General features: G+C 35.0%; 1 protein-coding gene and 1 long non-coding RNA gene across 2 annotated transcripts in view; one reads left to right on the forward strand and one right to left on the reverse strand.

The window, feature by feature from the left end:
* Positions 1–1,762: 1,762 nt before the first annotated feature.
* The window catches only part of GABRA2 (gamma-aminobutyric acid type A receptor subunit alpha2), a 179,232-nt gene continuing 159,281 nt past the window's right edge, over positions 1,763–21,713 (reverse strand). Inside the window, exon 13 of the transcript XR_005368986.1 lies at positions 1,763–1,781. The gene's annotated coding sequence lies outside the window, so the exon portion shown is untranslated. The remainder of the gene's footprint in view (positions 1,782–21,713) is intronic.
* LOC119864646 lies at positions 9,250–13,315 on the forward strand. The gene is made up of 3 exons (XR_005368994.1): positions 9,250–9,396; positions 12,091–12,272; positions 13,198–13,315. It is a non-coding gene; the product is annotated as an uncharacterized LOC119864646 (long non-coding RNA).

Below are 21,713 nucleotides of genomic sequence, written 5' to 3' on the forward strand. Positions count from 1 at the left end.
GTGACTATTTTATCCTAGAGATCACTGATAACTTAGGACTTTATGCATTAATTAAAAACTGTAACCCTTTGATATTTGGAATTGTTGAATCACTATACCATACACCTGAAAATACTATAACACTGTATGCTAACTATATGGAAATTAAATTAAAATAAAATAAAAAAACAAAGAGAAAACAAGTTAGACTATAATCCTTTTGTGAGCGAAGGCATTTTATTAATGCAGTTATCTGAGAATTCAATAATCGAGCTTTTTACGGTTAATACTGATTTTAGTCACATTCTAAATTATTGCTTAAAATGAACTGGTTAGGGTGCCTGGGTGGCTCAGATGGTTGGGCATCTGCCTTCAGCTGAGGGCATGACCTCAGGGTTTTAGGATCGAGCCTCACATCTGGCTCCTTGCTCAGCAAGGAGTCTGCTTCTCCCTCTCCCTCTGCCTGGTGCTCTACCTACTTGTGCTAGCATGTGCCCTCTCTCTCTCTCTCTCTCTCCCTATCAGATAAATAAATAAAATCTTTAAAAATAAATAAAAAATAAACTGGTTAGAGCTTTCCCAGTTAAAAGCTAAAGAAAGACGGGTGCCTCCTGTAAGAGTGCCCACTGTGCCCTATGCTGTACTAGCCATACAATTATTGTCAGGTTTAATTCTCTCAACAACCTTGAAGACTAGATTTTAATTAACATAGTCATAATTCACAATGATTAATTACATATTCCTAGGTACTACAGCACAGTGCACCATATGTGTCCAGTTGGGTTTTTTTTAGATAAAGCTACTGACAATAATTTTCATGTATGACTTTCTCTATGCTTTTAAATACATGTAATATAATCGATACTTTTTTTACCAAATAGTGTATCAGTCGTAAGATGCTAAATTATAATGCAGAAACAAAGAAGAACAGAATTGGGCAATAAGTACATTTCTTATGCAGGTTCCATATACAACACAGGTCAGCAAAGGAGCCACTCAAAGACCTGGGCTGGCAAGAACTCCACCTTGACATGTTCTCAAGTTTATGGTAGCAGAAGGCATAAAATGCAATTAACCATGCACTGGATTTTAAGGCTTTCATTTAGGAAAAAAACACATATTATTTTAGCCAAAGCAAGTCACGTAGCCACATGAAACTTGGAAGGAAAACTAAATATATACCACAAGGATATGTGAGATAATTTCTCAACTTGATCTAAAAATGTTTGTGGATGGGAGTGGCTCAAAATAATTCACTATGGTTTAAATGAATACTATCAAAATATTTCAAAGCATTATATTACATAAAAAAGCTAAAATTTCTATATTTTCTGGCTAGGGATGCAATAGTAAACAGTGTATGATAAGTCTGAGCACACACTTTACCTAATGGATTTGTTTCTCTTCTTAAAAATCTGTAATATTTTTACTATTGGAAAAATAAAGATGAATTAGTACCTTTGGCCCACTATTTGGCAGAAAGACCTAAAATTCTCTTCAAATGACCACAAATCACAGTGAAGTAGTTGAATTATTTATAAAGAATAAATTCTGAAAATGATATATTGAGATATTTAAATATGCCTTGCTAAATAATCCCTAAATGGACAATGTTCAGATACTGAAATTTTGTAAGAAAATCTTCTATATGACTTGATAAATACTTCCTTCAAGGATACCAGAATTTTAAGTCATCATTTTTATGGATGCATTTAACCACTCTTTATGTACTGACCTCATTTTCTCAACAACCTAAAGCCTCCGAGCACTCGTTCTTTTCCAGAAGTAATTTTATTCAAAGTCTGTGGGGAAAGGTTAGCACAATCAAAACGAATATATTACTTTAAATTTTATGTCTCCTTAGCTCTCTGATTCACTGTATCTACCTTTTAAGCTCTTGGCCTTTCAACATCCCTAGACACAAATTCAAATAATATATAAAGTATATTACATTGTAATTTGTGTGAAATATAGAGAAACGTCAGTTTTTCATGGAAATGAATAAAATTTCTGAATAAGTAAGGTGGCTATAATTTTTGAGACACAAAAATCTTTTCCTAAGTCGTTGAGAAAGAAAGCTAGACAGACCAATTATTATTATATACGTGAGAGGAGGAGAAGGAGAGAGAGAAAGAAAATCTCGCTGTTCAAATCACCTGATGAACTTCGAGTATTATACTAGGCTAACTATTAATTCATTGTGAGATTTTATTTAATCTGCATGTTAAATATAGGACCTTTAATAAGAGGAATAGAGAAGTAGAGTTACATCTGTTGAGCACCTGCTATCCTGTAGACATGATGGGAGGCGCGTGGACAGGTAGGTAAGAGGTAAGATGTACATGCCTATGTACAAGCACATGTATGTAATACACATAATACAACATATAATATGTACATAAATATTATATGTACAGAGATACATATCTACAAACTTGGGTGATGTAGTTTCTGTCTCTGCTTTAATTTCCTCATTTATAAAATGAGTATCCTAACATCTACCTCGCTGACTTACTGTGAGGATTAAGGTGATTAATCAAAAACATGCAAGTAGTCTCCTCCTGCTTCTAATAAACGTCCCATTTTATGGTCATCACTCTTTATTCATTCACTCAACATTTTATTTATTTATTTATTTATTTATTTATTTATTTATTTATTTTTATTTATGACATGTCAGTTTCCAAGTAGCATGCAGGCACTGGGGATTCCTTGTGTAGTGAAACGCATGCAAAGTAATCTCCCTTGTGGAACTTATGTGTTATTGACTCTCTACACCTAAAAAGAAAAAAAGATCATTTGTGAAACTTTGGATTTCATGATTTCTACCCTACACTTTTGGTAATTAATTCTTTGAAGGTAATCTCCAAATAAATTACCCTTCCTCTGTTGTTTCAGTGAAATAATAGGTACCCTATTTGCCTTCTGCCTTTCATAATTCTATAGATACAACCTCATTTTAATATTGAGTACTGCCAAAGCATTCAATAAAAATACTGTAAAAAAATATAGAAAAGGGAAGTTTCTATACTTATCCACAAATTTGTTCTCTTATTGCTCAGTACAACCAGTCTTCCATTGGTTATGATTGGTACCACCTGGACATAGCCTCTGATTTACTGTGGTTCTTTTTAAATCCTAAAATCTAACATTATGCCTAGGAACCAAATAGTAAAACAAAATTCTTTTTTTTTTTTTTAACACAATTCAATGTTGTCTTTACAAAAAAAAAAAAGAAATTAAGTTTCCAAATATTCTAGAAAAAAAATCCATTTTTCAATACCCAATTTTGAATGAATGAACCAGAAGCCTACAATTCTAGAACAGAAGTCTGAGGCCAGAGGTTACAAAGGGGTCTAATGTCCAGCCCTTGTTTTTGTCGTCCCTTTTTTTCTACTTTAACTCAGACACCTCATGTTGCTAATATTGTTAAAATAACTGTATTTTGGGTGGGTTAAGTTTGAACACTATATACAGGAGTTATAAAAGCCAACCACATAGAGGATATCTCCAGAGATCTAAATCTGATCATATTTTTCTTTCTAAAATTTACTAGTTCAGCCATTCCTATTAAAGTTTGTCTAGTAAGTCCTAATCTTCATCTTCCTCAGAACAGTAATTTGAACTTTTAAAATATTATCTCAGAATATTGCTAACAAAATTATTGCAATGGATGATGCTCTAATCTTCAGTAGTATTGATAATGACTTGGAATTTATCATACCCTGGATTTTTTATAGTCACCTCTTTAGACAAAAATCATTTTGTACTTCCTGTTTTGTCATCCTCATCAGAGGCAGAAATTCAACAGTAAAATTTTCAGATAAAGAAACCAAAGTTTATAGAACCTTATTATCAAATAACCATGGTTAGTTAAAAGTTAAATTTGAAGAGAATCTCAGGTTATGGGACCCTCCCTAGAAAAGTTAGTCGATTAGTATAGATTTACAGTTTATTATTCTCAAGCACAGTTTCACTTGCTCTTTGACTCTCCCATTGACAAATACAAAACAATTATTAATAATTAGTCTCTGGGAGATATATCAATTGACTTTGACTCTTCTCAATCTCCTCTCCTACCCTTCCTGTCTCCAGGAAATAATCTTGCTTCGAATTCCTCAAACTCACTTAGCAGTAGCATGCTTTTGAATTTTTCACATTAGCTCTAACTGCTCAGAGTGTTTTTCCTTTGTAGAGCTCACAACTTTTTCTCCTTTACCCTCAGCTCAAATGTGCTTTTTCCTAGGAAATATTGCCTTGATCCCAAAGATGCTTTCTCAAAGCTCCCAAAGCACCTGTAGAATTTATTATCAAAGCATAAATGTCTTTAGAGTGATTCACATGCCAATGTTCTTGTTTCAACCACTGTATTACAACTGACTCAAAGGCTGGTTCTGTGTCTCATTTGCTGTTACAATCCTAGTATCAATTTAATCCCCAACAGGCACTAAATAAATGTTAACATGAGTGTTTTGGTGTAGGGATGTCCTATCCAATACATTTATTCAGACAGTCTGCAATAAATAATTACTTAATACCTACCAGTTGCCAGGTAATATGTTGGATAAAGGACCACACACTGTACAAGCAAATAAAATAGTCCAAAAGTGCTATGTTGGGGCTAACTTAAGTCACAATTACCAGCATATGAGAGATATTCCTAAATCAGTTCTGGAATTCAGGGAAGGCTTTGACAAGAAGGTGATACTGAATCTAAGGTCCAAAATGTAATATAGTTCATAATCCCTTTTCTGAAATCCTGGAACCAGATGTGTTTCCGACTTCAGAATTTCTCACATTTTAGAAAGGTAATATGGTGATTATATAGTATATTATGTAACATCCCTAATGGGATTTGGATAGCACTCCAGTATTTAAAAATATCTCTATTTCAGCAGAGAAATGTTAATGTTCACTTTAATTAGTAAATAATAGTATCATGTTATTTCAAGACACCTCTTGCTTCCAAATATGCATAGATCAGATTGGGTCCGATTTCCTTGCCAAATAAATTCCAAAATTTTTTGTTTCCAGAGCGTTTTGGATTTTGTAATAAGAAATAGATTACTTTGGGGATCCCTGGGTGGCGCAGCGGTTTGGCGCCTGCCTTTGGCCCAGGGCGCGATCCTGGAGACCCAGGATCAAATCCCACGTCGGGCTCCCGGTGCATGGAGCCTGCTTCTCCCTCTGCCTGTGTCTCTGCCTCTCTCTCTCACTGTGTGCCTATCATAAATAAATAATAATAAAAAAAAAATTTACAAGAAATAGATTACTTTGGACCTAACATAAAAGCAAATACTTACTGGGTTCTTATTTTTTTGTCAGGCACTGTTATTTATGTTTATGATTAATCATTATTACAACCCTGTAATGGATGTACTATTTCATGAGACAGAGAGAGATTAAGTTCACAGAGAGACTCAAAATCACACAGCTGAGTGACTAGATCAGATTTGAAAGAAGGCAGTTGTGTGCCGGAGGCCATGCCTTTAACCACACTGAAAAGTCTTTTTTTTTAAAAAAAGATTTTTATTTATTTATTTGAGAGACACATATCAAGAGGCAGAGACATAGGCAAAGGGAGTCTGATCAGGGACTCATCCTGGAACCCTGGGATCACACCCTGAGCCATCCAGGTGTCCCTGAAATGTCTTTCTGTAGGTCTTGTAAACAAAGGGAGTTGACAATAGGGTAGCCAAAAAAGGAAATGAATGGAGAGGGAAGCAGGGCAGAGCACATTCTAAAGCGGTATTTCCATAGTACAGAAAAAAAAAAAAGCCTTATAAAGCGGGTAACAGAGTTAGTATCTTGTGATTTATTTGGCATCAAATAGGCAAAAAAGGGCAAAGGGGTGTTAGGAAATAAGATGCAGAAGAACTCAATGAACTTTATTCTAAACATTGTAAGTGTAGGTGTCTATGCATTAGTCCAATGGAGAGGTTCCTACATAGCTGCACAAGTGTGCAAGGCTTGGCAAAAGGTGTAAGGTGACTATGTTGACATGAGATTATCAGCAAAGGAATAGTAATTAAGCCATGTAGATGAGTGATACCCAGACAAGATATGTTTTAGAAGAAAGAAATAGAATAATGAAAATAATAAATTCCTCAAGAAACAAATTACATAAAAGAGTAGAGGAAGGAGAATACTAGAGGAGTCCAGAAATAGCACAAAGAGAAATAGATGATACTAGAAGATTGTGATGTTCTAGATTCTAGATTTTCTAGGAAATATAAGACAGTACAAAGAAAATGAGTAAATTTAATAATTTTTAAAAGATTTTATTTATTTATTCATGAGAGACACAGAAAGGCAGAGACATGGGCAGAGGGAGAAGCAGGCTCCATGCAGGGAGCCTGATGTGGGACTCAATTCCGGGACTGCAGGATCACGTCCTGAGCTAAAGGCAGACACTCAACCACTGAGCCACCCAGGTGTCCCAAGTTCATTTAATAAATACAAATAATACCCCAAGTATTATGAAGGTGTTAAATATATCATCTTAATAAAAAATTAGTTAGTAAAAGTAAATATTAAAATTATGAAATAGCTAGAAAATACTAACAAAACCTTAAGAAAAAATTATGTGATAAGGCAAAAGAACACAGTGGAAAATTGGTAGTCAAATACTCCTATTTTTTAAATCAAAAAGTAGTCTTAAATTGGGATTGTGAAATATTCTAAAGCTGATCTATGGTAATGGATGCCCAGTGTAGTAGAATCACTAACTGTTGAAATTTTTACACTTGAATTTTATACATAAAATATAAATTTTACATTGAAGACAATACAAACAAATAGAAAGATATACCATGATGAAATGATATTATTAAAATATCCATTCTACTCAAGCTACCTACAGATTCAATAGAATTTTTTACAGAACTACAACAAAGAGTCCTAAAATTTGTTTGAGGCTACAAGATACCTCAAATAGGCAAAGCAAACTTGAGAAAGAAGAACAAAACTGGAGATATCAACATCCTAGATTTCAAGATATACTACAAAGCTATAGTAATAAAAAAATGTATTGTACTGGCACAGAAATAGACACATAGGACAATGGAATAGGATAGAAAGTTGAAATAAGCCCATACTTATACGGTCAGTTGATCTATGACAAAGAAGGCAAGAATATATATATAGGGAAAAAGGTAGTATCAGTGAATGGTATTGGAAAACTGGGCAGCTGCATGCAAAAGAATAAAACTGGGCCACTTTCTTACACTTTACACAAAAATAACTTCAAAATGCATTAAAGACCTAAATGTGAGTCCTGAAGCCATCAAACTCCTAGAAGAAGACCTGGGTACTAATCTCTTGGTGCTAATCAGCCTTAGCAACAGGTTTATATAAGAATGTGGTTCTTCAAGAAAGGGAAACCAAAGCAAAAATAAACTATTGGGACTACACCAAAGTAAAAAGATTTTGTGCAGCAAAAGAACCCATTTTATATAAAATCAAGGTTACTCATCTATAAAAACAAAGGCATATAATCATGCCATTTGTGACAACATGGATAGACCTAGAGGATACTATGCTAAGTGGTATTAGCCAAACAGAGAAGGAAAGATACCATATGATTCTACATATATGTGGAATGTTAAAAACAAAACAAAACAAAATAAAAATCAATTCATAAATACAGAGAACAAGCTGGTGGTTGCCAGAGGGGAGGGTAGTGGAGAAGTGGGTGAAATAGGTGAAAGGGATTAAGAGGTATAAACTTCCCGTTATAAAATAGATAAGTCAAAAAATAAATAAAAAATAAATAAATAAAATAGATAAGTCATGAAGATGAAAAGTACTGCATAGGGAACATACTCAATAATACTGTAATGACATTGTATCATTTCAGATATTAACTACATTTATCTGGTGAGCATTGTATAATCTATAGAACTATGCTTCAATAATAAACATTTAAAAATAAAATCAAATAATGATTTAAAAAGTTAAAAAAATTTAAAAATGCTTATTTAAAAAGTCAGATGGTTATTTATTTGGTTTCATAATATATATATTTTGGTCACATTCTAGCATAATGATTAATTTCTGACAAAGAACACTCATGGTAAAAAAAAAAAAGCCAAGAAAACTCACTATAATTATCCTTATTTAATATTTTGGGATCTGATGTCTTTTGTCAAGAGGGGGAAAAGGGGAGGAATATGATTGAAAGAGACAAAATATCAACACTTCTAGTTTATTTGATTATATGATTGGAGAATTCAAGATATTCAATAAAAATATTAAAAATAAAATAAGATATTTAAAAAGTGATTCTTAACACAATGTGATTTTACAAAAATCTGTGGAAAAAAACAACTTTTTAAAAAGTATAAGAAAAAAATATTCCATTTATACAATCAAACAAGAAAGTAAAGTCCAGGACATGTGCTGAATCAAATGCATCAAGATCTCTGAAAGTAAAACTATTAAAGGACAAAAGAATTAACTAAACCAAATCCATTATTCATCAATATACCATGCAATATTGTTATAGTGTAAATTATTCCTAAATTAATATGGCATATTATAACCCTATTAAAATACCCAATATTATTTTTACTTAGGGAGACTGGTTCTGAAATATACTTGGAAAGATAAACATTTGGAAATATGCAAGGAAATTCTGAGTACAAGAAAAGAAAATAGTGGCTAATATTCCTCCAAGAGAGTAGATACTCGTATAAGGCCACAGAAATTAAAAAAAAAAAAATCATTTTGTTTTGATGCAGAAAAAAATAGATTTATGAAATAGAATTGAGATTTTAGCAAGAGAATGAACTCCTCACAATATTTTTTCTGATAAAGGTGACATTTAAACCCAGCAGGTAAAAAATGCATTAATCCATAAATAGCACTGGGGCAACTGGGAAGGCCTTTAAGTAACAGTATTTTTTTTAAAGCAGAGGAAAGAATTAAAGAAAGGGAAAGAGGGAGAAAAAGAATAATCTAGATGCATCAAAGAATTAATACAAAAAGTGTAATAAGAAAAAATAAAGAAGGAAATAAAGCTGTAAAAACACTTGAAAAAAAACACCATATATGTACTCTCATATATTAGAATGGGAAAAGATTAATCAACAAGGCATAAACCCAAAAATTAGAAAGAAGAGACTGATAAAATTGAGTCTACATAAAATTTTGATGTATTTATAGTAAAACCATCATAAACAGTTTCAAATGCAAACATTACCCTGAGGAATCTACGAGTAGATTCTAGAATTCTAATATGGCTCCCAAGATTCCTAGCTTCTGAAAACCACAGTATTGTACAATTCCTTTCTCTTTAAATGTATGTAGAGCTAATAGAATATGGCTAAGGTGAATGGATTTTACAAATTTAATTAGAGTCCAGATGGTCGACTTTGAATTAACCAATAGGGGGAGGAGTCCATCCTGGTCTAAAAGGTGAGCCATTAAAAAAAAAAAATACAAAAAAAAAAATACAGATATTCTCTGTAAGAAGAGACATGAAGCACCAGAGCTTCTCTCCCCCACCTAGAAGAATTCAGCTCTTGGGTATAAGAGGGTCTGAAAGAGGGCCACGTGACAAGAGACAATGGGTGGACTTCAGGACCCAAGACTGATTTTGAAAATAATACTTTGGGAAGTGAGACTGAGATTCTGTATTATAGTTCTGAATTAAAATTCTTTTAACTGGAAATGTCTATTACTGCGTCTATTACCTTCATGACTGCTTTTAAGAAAATAAACCTGAGGAAGGAAAGAAGTAGAATCAGTGCATATGGACAACAGTGTGACGGGACTATTCTAAAAGCAAGATATTAGAGAAGACAATAATGAGGTAGAGAGGAGATAGTTAAAGATTGGTAGAGAAGAGACAGGCATAAAAAAAGAGTTTGAAAATAAAACGAAATGGGAAATGATAGAATGAGAGCCTCAAGGATGAAGAAAGCAAGCTGAGGATACGAAAATAATTCAGTGCTTCCTCATTTGGCAGCCAGCCTTCTCATTCGGGGGAGATTCTCAGAGCTGCAAAGATTGGCCCTATGGCACATCTTAAAACTATTTTCCAACATTTCTTACATGCCTTCTTTTTCCTTAGCAGTTTTGTCACTTATGTCTTCCCAGAAACCATAGCACTGAACGAGAAATTAGCCTAGAGAGTATGTAGTCCAACGACTTTCCATGCTGGGTTGAAGGAGGCAAAGAGAGCCCCAACATAGACACAGTGATTCTCAAGTGAGGATAAAGGTCAGAGGGCAGAGTGAGAGAATGAAGTTGTGGGCAAGTGCTCAGCAAGGGAAGGTATTTCAAAGAGCTGCCACATTTATAATCTAATTTTATCCTTAAAACATCCACAAGACAGATAAGCCAGGGCTTACTATTTTTGTATTTCAAAGGCGTACCTGAGGGCCAAAAGGATGAGTGGCCGTGGTATATGACAATTTGTGTGCACATTTTGGTGGCTTCTTTCTATGACACCATGTGAAAACTGAGAGTTTTAAATGGTTTTTCTGATGATCAGAATGCTTTCTGATTGTTTTGAGAGTTTGAAGGTTTTGATATTCTCTAAAATTTCATCTCTCTTACTACCAAGTGCAATTTTGTGTTCCAATCCAAAAATTTCTTGACAGTGGTTATTTCTGTAAGGAGGGGATCGTGGATGATTTTGCCTTTTCCCCTTTTCTCTTTTCATTTTTCTAAAATAAGCATGCATGAGATTTATCGTCTCCAATCTATAATTGTTACAAATTTTCAAAAAAAATATTTTAGCACATATTAAGAGACTTCCTGACAAGAGGACCCTTAAAAAAATATGCCATGTACCACGAAATAATGTTTTAAAAGAACAATATGTCTCTGCAGAAGTCCAGAGTAAATATTTAAAACAAGATAGGAATAGCTTAGCCTCCTGATTACAAACATAGGTTCTGAAATCAAACGATTTGGGTTCATAGCCAAGCTCTGTGTGACACAACGAGACTCAGGAAACGTTTTCTGCTGATGACAATTAAGAAAGTGGTTAAGATGCACAAACTCTAGGGTCCACACAAGTTGAGTTGGAAAACTGGCCTCATTATTATTGCAGCAGTGACGGTCTACAGACAACTGAACCTAACTCCAGGGTTTCGTGTGTAAAAGAAATATAGCACTTTGTTTGCAAAGTCTGTCAAACTAATAATGATTGCTATTTATTATTAATTAGATTATTGATAACTATGAATTATTATTACTGCTATCTTTGATAATTACAAAGCCTTATTATCCTTTGTGACATAATGATGCTCCTAAAGAATTATTTTGTACCTTACCCTGACTCAGTAATTCTCTGACCCAGCATGAACAAAATAATTCAGATGTCTGAGAGATAAACATAATTCTGCCAAGATCAATATTAGGAAGAGGGCAGTTTTCTTGTGAAGGAACCACAAAAATATGGCAAATGCCTCACCTATTCACTCAGCTTTGATGAAAAGCTCCACAATCGTTTGACCAAATGATATTTCGGGGGGAAATGTGCGATTCATTGGTCAAACTCAGAACCCCCTATATACTAAAAATAACAGATGTCAGCTGCGTTAGCTCACTTATCAACACCCACTGTTTTTTTCATTCAACATATATCGACTGTATCCTTACCTAGGCCAGTCATTGTTCTTGGGTCTGGAAACACATCAGTAATGAAGAAGACAGACGAATGTACTTTTCTTGTCAAGTTTGGGATACAAGGAGAAAAATTAAATATACAAATAAGGTCATTTGGGGGTAGTTTTAAGTACCACAAAAATAAAAAAAAACAAAAACAAAAACAAAAAACAAATAAGTACCACGAAGAAAACAAAACAGTGATTTGAGAGAGTGAGTCAGGGGTAGGGATGAAAGGCAACCCATGACAGCCGGTAGTCAAGGAAGACCTCTCGAATGTGATCACGTGGGAGAGGAAATCTGTGTGACAAAAAGGAAAGATTCTAGAAAAGACCAGGGGGACGAATACTGCAAGCAGAGAGGGATGGGGAGCAGTGTAGTAAATGACCTTGAGAATGGTGTAAGAGGACACTGAAGCTGTCAACAACGTCCAGGATCTGATGGCCTAGTGTGATGGGTCAAACCTGAATTTTAACTCTCCTTAAATTTCAGAGCAGCTATGTGAACAGTTTGCCTGTTAATGGGGGTAACTACCGTCGGGGGACCTCCCGCGAGGCTGTGATCCAGCAGAGCTGCAGGGATGGGACCCCCTCAAATCAAGTGCAACCAATGCATTCACTTGGATCTCAGACTTGGTTTCTTTACTGCTACTACAACTGGTTTAAAGATGCCAGGTATTTCGCTTTGCTTATACTTTGTTCCGAGCAAAGTACATTATTTGAAAACCCAGTAACTAAGTAAGGTAATAATCTTAAACTAACATTGTGGGTGAATAGTTTAAGAGGATAAAAGAAAGTTTATTTTGTTCCCTTTAAGTATCCCATGATTCTACGATAACTATGACATTAAATATAAGGTATGATATTGTTGTCTCCCATATTCGGGACTAAACATATCTCGTTAATGAGTTCTGAATCTTAAATTTAACTCTATGAGAAACGCTGATTTATCCGGAATGCCCTAGGAATAACTAGATGAAGACAGAGACAGGATGGCATTCCTTCATTCTCTTTTCTGATTCACTCACGTGTGTTTCAGAATAGCCCTCAGTATCACAGCACTAAGGTAAGGGACTCTTCACTGAAATGCTGATGAAACCGAAGGAAATAGCAGACTGACTTTTTCCTCCCTACAATTTTCCCAATCTCCCAAGGCAAGAGCCTCTCAAGAAAAGAGCATTTTCCCCCATAATGGCTTTTATTGGCAATAGATGCCCTGGCTGTGACTCATCTGGGCCATGTTTTGTTGGCTGCTCATCTCCCATTTCATTGGCTTGCCACACATGGATAAGTTTTCTTTCTCTGGTTATAGTAGGAGAGCACGAGTGAGTCCTCTTCTAATTCTTTGCCCTTGATCATTTACACTATGATCTGGGTTCAAGAGTGTGAAAGTGACTGGCAAATCCATTAAGCAAACTTTTACTCCTCTTCCCATACATACCACGAGGCTACCTGTCCTACCTAATATTGTAGACAGGTTTGGGGACCTGTCTACCGCTAGTCAATGTAACCAAAATGTAAGCAAAAGAAGTATCTTTCCATTTTCTGAACTACAAGTATTCCTAAGTGTCAATGACCACACTGTTGCCTCAACTGTCAGATTGATGAAGACAAGCACTGCACATCTAAATGCCATGTATTAAAGACAGTGGAGCCACAGATGAAGAAGCCTGGATCCCAGATTATCTTGTGGAGAGCCATAATACCTGTACTGGAACTTTATGTGATCAAGAAATACATTTTTCCTGTTTCAAAACCATTTTTGATACATTTATTTTGGGAGTTGTTGTCTTAAGGAGACAACAAGTATTGCATTTTAATTCAGGAAAAGATTTGGAAAAGTTGGTTCTTTCCTGTAATATGAAGTAAAGTGATGTAAACAAAATCAGAAAGTAGTTGTAAGAGAATCTGAAACATCTAAGTGTTCAGACATGTAACCCTGATTCAATGAAAGTCTTCCTTTAGGAAAAAAATCAATCTTTCCCACTAGCTATAAAGCCCTCTTATAATTACCAGACCATTGATTTTCAGGGAGATGTAACAAGAATAGGTAAAATCAGATTTTCAGAAAAGAAAAAGTAGAACAAACTATTAAATGTTTGATTAAATGAGAAACATGTTCACATAAACTAAAACATTATTTTACTTTAAACTGACTTCTAAACTCTGGAGATCCTAATTTTACATATTGGGATAATAAGAGGCGATTGTCATATGCATCTCTGACAACATTCAAGAAAAGTACCACATACGATATCACAGTTAGGCTTTGCCAGGGGTATTTATGATTTTTGGTTGGGGGCATTATATACTCTTCTTGGTCTTTAAATTGAAACTTAGTCCCAATTTATAGCCCATACACAGTCCTGTCTAAAAAGTGGTATCTTGCAAAAAGGCAGTGAACATGGTACAAGAAGTCAATAAAAAGAACGAGAGTTTCAGGGTGGGCAAAACCATAGGCTCTAAATAGGTGTTGGGATTGGTCATTGAGGGGATGAGACTACTGGCTGACCAGTGAGCTGGACCTAGGGCATGAGAGGCTCCTTAACCCCTCCCCTGTCCTTGGACTATACCCCCCACCTACTAGTCACACCCTCGCAGCTGTTATAAAGATGTAGTTTGGAAAAGTAAGGTGCTGCGGAGACCATCTGGACTGAATATGTGACTGAAGCCAGGTGAGACCTCTGCACAAACTTCCAGGACTCTAGCAGAGGGTAGGGGCAGAGATCTGCTGCACCTGTGGCTGCGCAAGCAAGCCTCCCAGGTAAGTTCTCGTGTTTTAACTAAATCTGCCAATATCAACCTGCAACGTCTGGCCTCCTGTGGTCTCTCCTTGCCCTACGTGTACAGGGGCCAGTTTCAGATTTCACCCAGAAAACCCCTGAGGTTGTAATTCAACAATTGGGCTTTCTGGTGATACATAGAAGTGATATGATTATTCTCCTCAAACTTGCATGTCACGATGTAAAAGAACAAAGAAGTAAATCAAAAAGTAACTTCACTGCATCAACATTATTAACGACCCACGGAGCATAATCAGTTCACACATTTGGTGGTGGGGAGAGATTGTCGGGGGCCCCAGAAAAGTAATAAAGCATAGTAGCTAACCAAGTTTTGAAGTTTGAATGGTCTAGATTTATTCTGTCCTTTGCCAGTTGTGCGTCCTTGGACATTTTATTTCACATCTTTGAGCTTCGCAAGCCTCGTACGTAATAAGTGACTAAAAAACAACTCACCCTATACATGTGAGATATAAATGATATAATGTGTTCATGTGTTCATGATATTTAACTGGGAGCTGGCACATGGCCAGCTCCCAATAAACGTTAAGTGTCTTTTCTGAATAATCTTTATTATTCTTTTCCTCCTCAGTTACAAAGCAATACACAAAACTTCATACAATATAAGGAATACATAGAGACACAGTGAAATGATAGTAAGGAATCCCGTTGAGCAGTTTCAGACTCCTTTTAAGGAATTTTCCACGTTCAACTCATTTAATTTTTAATAGCAATCCAGGTTTTTTATCAATGAGAAAACCGAGGCTCAAAAAAAAGGTGAAGTGAATTGACCGAGATCACATGACCAGAGTTAAAATAACTTCCCTCTGGGCCTGCTTCTTCAAGTGGTTTCCTCCTTGGGCCATTTCACCTTTTCTTATAAAGACAATAGGCCTTTGGACTGAAGGCCCATCCTGGTCCAGTATAACCTTATCTTAACAAGCTACATCTGCAAGGACTCTTTTTCCAAATAAGGTCACTTGCTGAGGGATCAAGGATCAGGACTTCGGCATTTCATTTTGAGAGACACAATTCAACTCTTATCACTCTTATAATAATATACGAGTACATTACTTTCTCAATTTACATATTTTAAAGTTCCTTAAAACCAGTACCTATTTAGGATAGTGAATGCAAGGATTGTAATGCTTCTGTGATTTTTTTTTTTAGGCTAAAAATATACTGGATAGCCATAAACTGTATTCATGTATGGATGTGTTTATTTCATATTTTCCTGGAATATCTGGATATATAGTTTTTTTCCCTGCCCCAGATTCTCCAGTCTACAGACTTTGGATGATAGAATTGACTAGAAACAAAACCAAAATTGAGCTCATTTCTATCATGGATGATGTAAAATTGGATATCAGTCAGATTAGAAATAAAAATCCTTGACACCTTTCTTCAGTTCAACTCGAGGATGTTGAGAAAAGTGAAAATAACTTGAAAGTCTTTTTGTATCTGCAGAAGTAGGAGAAATACACATCCAGGTAATAGTGCGTTCGTTCAGCACCAAAGAGCAAGTCAGCCTCTCCCGATCAGACACTTTCCGCTCTGTATTTCCTTTGTATCTTCTCTCAGTTCCTTCTACCCAAGCTCTGTACACCAGGACTATCACAGTAAGTACACAACCTGGGTTCATATCCGGATTCACATCTACAGACAAATTGAAGGATCAAGGGTGTTCACTCACTGTCAATTATTTATTGAAACTTATCAAGACAAATATGATACACGGAGAGGATTCCAAAATGAAGAAACTTTCCAAACCTTAAGGACCTTGGAAACAAATTGATGAAAATTTCAGACCTGTAACTTTGTAATTTTAGAACTCTATATTAATTTATTTTTACCAAAAATAATTTACCCCATTTTATGCCAAAATTAATTTATGTAACCCTTAAAATACAGATTGTGTAATAACATTGCATTTTTTTATTTGAGTATAGTTGACACACAATGTTGCATTAGTTTCAGGTGTACACCTTAGTGATTTGGCAAGTTTTATACATTGTGCTGTATTCGCCACAAGGGTAGTTGCCATCTATCCCATTATGTTGCTGTTACGGTATTATCGACGGTATTCCTTATGCTCTGCCTTTTATTCCTATAACTTATTTATTCCATACCTGATTTGTAATGACATTTAAAAACATAGTCTTTGGAAAAATAATCTAAAGTGATAGACTTTGACTACATCTTAAAATATCATTAATAGTCACCTATGAAACAGAAATACCTATTGTTACAAATTCTAAATGTTTCTTCAACTAAAAGTATAGCCAGGCACGATTTTTCATTTCGAGAACAAGGAAAATACCTGGAAATGATCATGTTTATAAAATGACCTAGTGCTTAGGGTTAGAATATTTATAAAAATAAAATGGCCTAATGGTGATTTTAGCTTTGATGAGCAGCCATTAATGACTTATTGGCAAGCATGTTTCTCAAGACACATCATAGTAATCACTTTTACCCATTTTTCAAATAAGATCAATACATTGAGGATGTTGAATATATCATGAATACACATGTATATATATTTCTTTAATGTAAACTTTCCATGGAATACACATATGGAAAAGCACAAATCACAAGTGTGCAAATCAATGAATTGTCACAAATTAAACATACGTATAACCAGTAGCCACCTCAACCAGAACGTTATCAGAATCCAAGAAGACTCCCTTACACCCACTTTCAATTTATAACCTCACAAGTATAAATAGTTTTAACATAATGGATTAGTTTAATCGATCTTTTTAACTAACGAAATCACACACATTCAGCCATGATATTGGATGTGATTTTTAAAGTTTGCAGTCCATCCACTACTATACATTATTCCCAATCTGTACCTGGCTAAATGTGTATGTCTATATATGTTCTATATATACAAAAATATGTTTTAATACTATAAAATTATATATCCAACCTATTCTTGATACATATTTGAGTATTAAATATGTTAGATGTTAGGCCACTAGCTAATTATTCCATGGTAGCTCTGACTTTTAAAACATTTTTTAAAAATCCAAAACACATTTTTGAGTACTTTAAAAAACTATGAAGGGGGATCCCTGGGTGGCGCAGCGGTTTGGCGCCTGCCTTTGGCCCAGGGCGCGATCCTGGAGACCCGGGATCGAATCCCACGTTGGGCTCCCGGTGCATGGAGCCTGCTTCTCCCTCAGCCTGTGTCTCTGCCTCTCTTTCTCTCTGTGACTATCATAAATAAATAAAAATTGAAAAAAAATATTAAAAAAAAAAAAATAAAAAAAAATAAAAATAAAAAACTATGAAGGGATCCCTGGGTGGCGCAGTGGTTTGGCGCCTGCCTTTGGCCCAGGGCGTGATCCTGGAGACCCGGGATCGAATCCCACATCGGGCTCCCGGTGCATGGAGCCTGCTTCTCCCTCTGCCTGTGTCTCTGCCTCTCTCTCTCTCTCTCTGTGACTATCATAAATAAATAAAAATTAAAAAAAAAAAAACCTATGAAAAACCTCATGTACAGTTTAAAATATATACAGGACAAACAAATCTTTTGCGAATAGTGGAATGAATCTTGGCATATTAATATTTTGATAGGTGGAAATCAACAGTTTTATTGTACAGTCTCCATTTCAAACTTTCAACAAATAATTGTCAGACTTCAGGATATTCAACTTAGAAATCGCTTGACTGTTAAAGGGTTCATTCTGACATCTTATTCAGAGATGCCATATTATTCATGATATGTGTAGAATTAGTTTCCTTTGCCCTGAGGGATTGTAAAGGATCCAAGATCATGCATCATGATTAAAGAGAAATTGAATAGTTAAATCCTTAAGTACATGTGACAAGGAATAAGGCAACCCCTCTGTTATCCAGGCTATTCTTTGGCCAGCTGCCAATGATATTCAATCAGACGGGGACTTCCGACAAGATGCGCTGCCTCTGAATCAGAAGGTCCATATTATCGTTCTCAATAAAAACACAAATGTCAGCTGAGATGGCCCAAGAGTGCAGGCCTGCTGAGATTCCTTTTCCTTTATAATTCAAATAAAATTAGTATCTCTTCATCTACTCACTGGGACACTTAAGACCCTTCTTTTATCTTCAGAAGCCTGGGTGCCTGGTGCAGGCTGAGTTAGAGAAACTATCTTTCTTCTCATCACCTCTGGCCCCACTTGTCTCTTCTTTTAGGTCAAATCGGGCCCATCAGAGTATTTTGCTTAAACAAAAGTACATTTAATTTAAAAGGAAATAACACAGTCCATTAGTGCCACAGGTTGAGTACATCAGTGGTAGCTTTAAATTGCCTTTTTTCTTTTTTTGCTTCCTTTCTCTCTTGCATGGCTCCTTTACAATCCTTTAAGTAAAAAAAAAAAAAAAGAAAATCCATAGCATATGTTAATTCTGCCATAAATATATGTATGGCTTTCTTTAAAGTTAATTTAAGACCAACTGCTAATATCAGGATGGATAGAGTCCTGTGGGTGTTTAATTCTTGGTAGACTCCAAACATCCAGAAACATCTGGGATGGTTTTCAAAATATTATAGTAAATGTATTACTAAAGAGACCTATGATCCCGAAATAACCTACTGGGATGGCATCATAATTTTTATTATTTATTATCTATTAGCTGGATGATGTTTGGTGATTAAACTATCTTCCTTATCTCTGAAATGAAAAGAAAATAATGGGATCACAGAGTTGTTGTGAGATAATTTATGTAAGATAGTGTCTGGTACATAATAACTGTGTATGCACTTGTTATTAATATTACAATTATTACCAAATGCTTCTAAAATGCAATATGTAATTATTATCTGTGAAATTCCAAACTAAAAGAAAATCAGAGTGATGCGGTCCAGGAACCAGAAAGGTTTTTGACTTTTACCTCCATTCTTCAACAGCTATGAAACTTCAAGCTATTAAATAAGCCTTCTGGGCTTCAATTTCCTAATCTGTAAAATGGGCACAGTTATTCATACCTTGAAGTATTGTCCCAGGGATTCAGTGATACAATTAGTGGCATGTTCCAGAAAGTATATACAAAACCTCCAATAAATATGAATTTCCTTTACTTATTCAGTTTGTTTGATGCCTGAGTGAATGGAACTTTTTTTTTTTTTTTTAATAACCTACAGGCACTTGACAAGGGTAAAATAACCGGTGTTCAAGGTGTTAGTAGATTAGAAGTAGAGAGACAAAATGAATCATCACACCTAAACATGTCACATTCTATTATTCTATACTCTCACCCAAAAAACAACAGAAAAGCAGACAGTCTGGGATCTTAAGAAGAATGAAATCTACTGCACAAATAAAACATGACACATTTTGTTCCTGACAGTTTTCCTACCACAGCAAGAATTATCTTTACACTCAACCAAAAAAGATGTATATAACTCAGGTGGGTAAGATTTATAAACATTATGAGGTTGGATTAAAATGAAATTCAAACAAACACTTGTAATCTCAAGGATTAAACCTCTTTCATTTCAGAAAAATGCAATTTAAAATGTCATTTAACCTTCCAATTATTTTCTTTGATGATGGTTGCAATCATTATAAAATATATGATTTGGACAAATGAATGATCAAATGAAATTTGATCATTTTTGATCAGTGAAATGATCAAAATTCCAAGAAGCGTATTTATTTGTTCTACAATAAGGCTATATTGACTTTTAAAAAAACATTGCTAGAAATTTCATGAAATTTCACATATATATATATATATATATATATATATATATATATATAATCTTGTTGATTACTTAATGCTAAGGGAAAAGAAAGCTAATGATATTAAATTGTATCTAAAAGCCTCTTCTAAGTATTCACTTTTTTCAGCCAGACCTAGAACACTATTTTTCTTTTATTTTCTTTTTATTTTCTAAAACTATAACTAGTGTCATTTCCCAAAGACAAAAATAAAGCAGGAATAGGTTTTGAGGGTGTCAGGTTTCTAAAGTTTTTGACTAATGAGGAATCTTTACGTCTATACAATATATCATTTCCTTGATGTATTTAATACCAAATATAATTGTTTAGATATCTTGAGATTGAAACACAGCTGATACCAAAATACAGGAATGTGGGTGTCTAATGTAAAAGAGGGATCCAAGCCAATCTGTGATTTCAGACTAATGGGACCCTTGTTCCTAAAATTGTTTTTTTTTTTTTTTAAGATTTCATTTATTTATTCATGAGAGAGAGACAGAGAGACAGAGAGAGATAGGCAGAAGGAGAAGCAGGCTCCATGCAGGGAGCCTGACGTGGGACTCGATCCCGGGTCTCCAGGATCAGGCCTTGGGCTGAAGGTGGCACTAAACCGCTGCGCCACCCAGGCTGCCCTTGTTCCTAAAATTGTTCTAGATCTGAGTTCTTTAGGGTTGAACCCAACATGTAAATTCCATTTCCATGTCTTTTTGAGATTACCAAATTAGCATGCTTGTACAGTATAACTCTAGAGCTAGTTCATCTAGCTAGGAGAAAAGGTCAATTCAAGAATGTTAATGAAGTGCAATAATTTTAAGATGTTAAGATTTTCCTATTGAAAGTACATTTGTAAAATACATAGTAATCCTCTCAGTCTTTTTTTAAATATTATTTGGAGGCATTCATACGTATATTTCTTTTGCAAATGACAATGTACCTCCATGCTAGTGCTTAATAATTCAATTCTGTGTCTCAGACACATTTTCTCCTGATGTCATCCACATCCGTTGCTTCAGGGAATACTAATATTCTGAATGTTCCTAAATCTCTAGCTCTGGCTCAGATTACAGCAAGTTCCTTCAAGTCCTCAAGGACTTCAAACTCGTAAAACTAAACTCATTATCTTTCCCTTCAACTTAACTCCCTACTCTTACTACATTTGTGTCCACCCATGCTTCTCCCTTTATAGTTAGTGGTGCCCTTTTTATTATTCATCCAATTTTGAAAGTCAGAATCAGGGAATTAATCTTAGATATTTTTCTCCCTTTAAAACCTATATCTGGGATCCCTGAGTGGCGCAGTGGTTTGGCGCCTGCCTTTGGCCCAGGGCGTGATCCTGGAGACCCGGGATCGAATCCCATGTCGGGCTCCCGGTGCTTGGAGCCTGCTTCTCCCTCTGCCTGTGTCTCTGACTCTCTCTCTCTCTCTCTGTGACTATCAGAAACAATAAAAAAAATCAACAAAACAAAACAAAAAAATAAAAAAATAAAAAAAATAAAAAATAAAATAAAACCTATATCTACCCACTCATTTGGGTAGTTATTATTGCCAAATAGCTTAGGTTTCCAACTTCAGTACATACTGACTCTATGAATATGGAAAGCAGCTTAATTTGTTTGAATTTTAGT

The sequence above is a fragment of the Canis lupus genome, chromosome 13 (genome assembly GCF_011100685.1).
Source record: "Canis lupus familiaris isolate Mischka breed German Shepherd chromosome 13, alternate assembly UU_Cfam_GSD_1.0, whole genome shotgun sequence".
Lineage (NCBI taxonomy): Eukaryota > Metazoa > Chordata > Mammalia > Carnivora > Canidae > Canis > Canis lupus.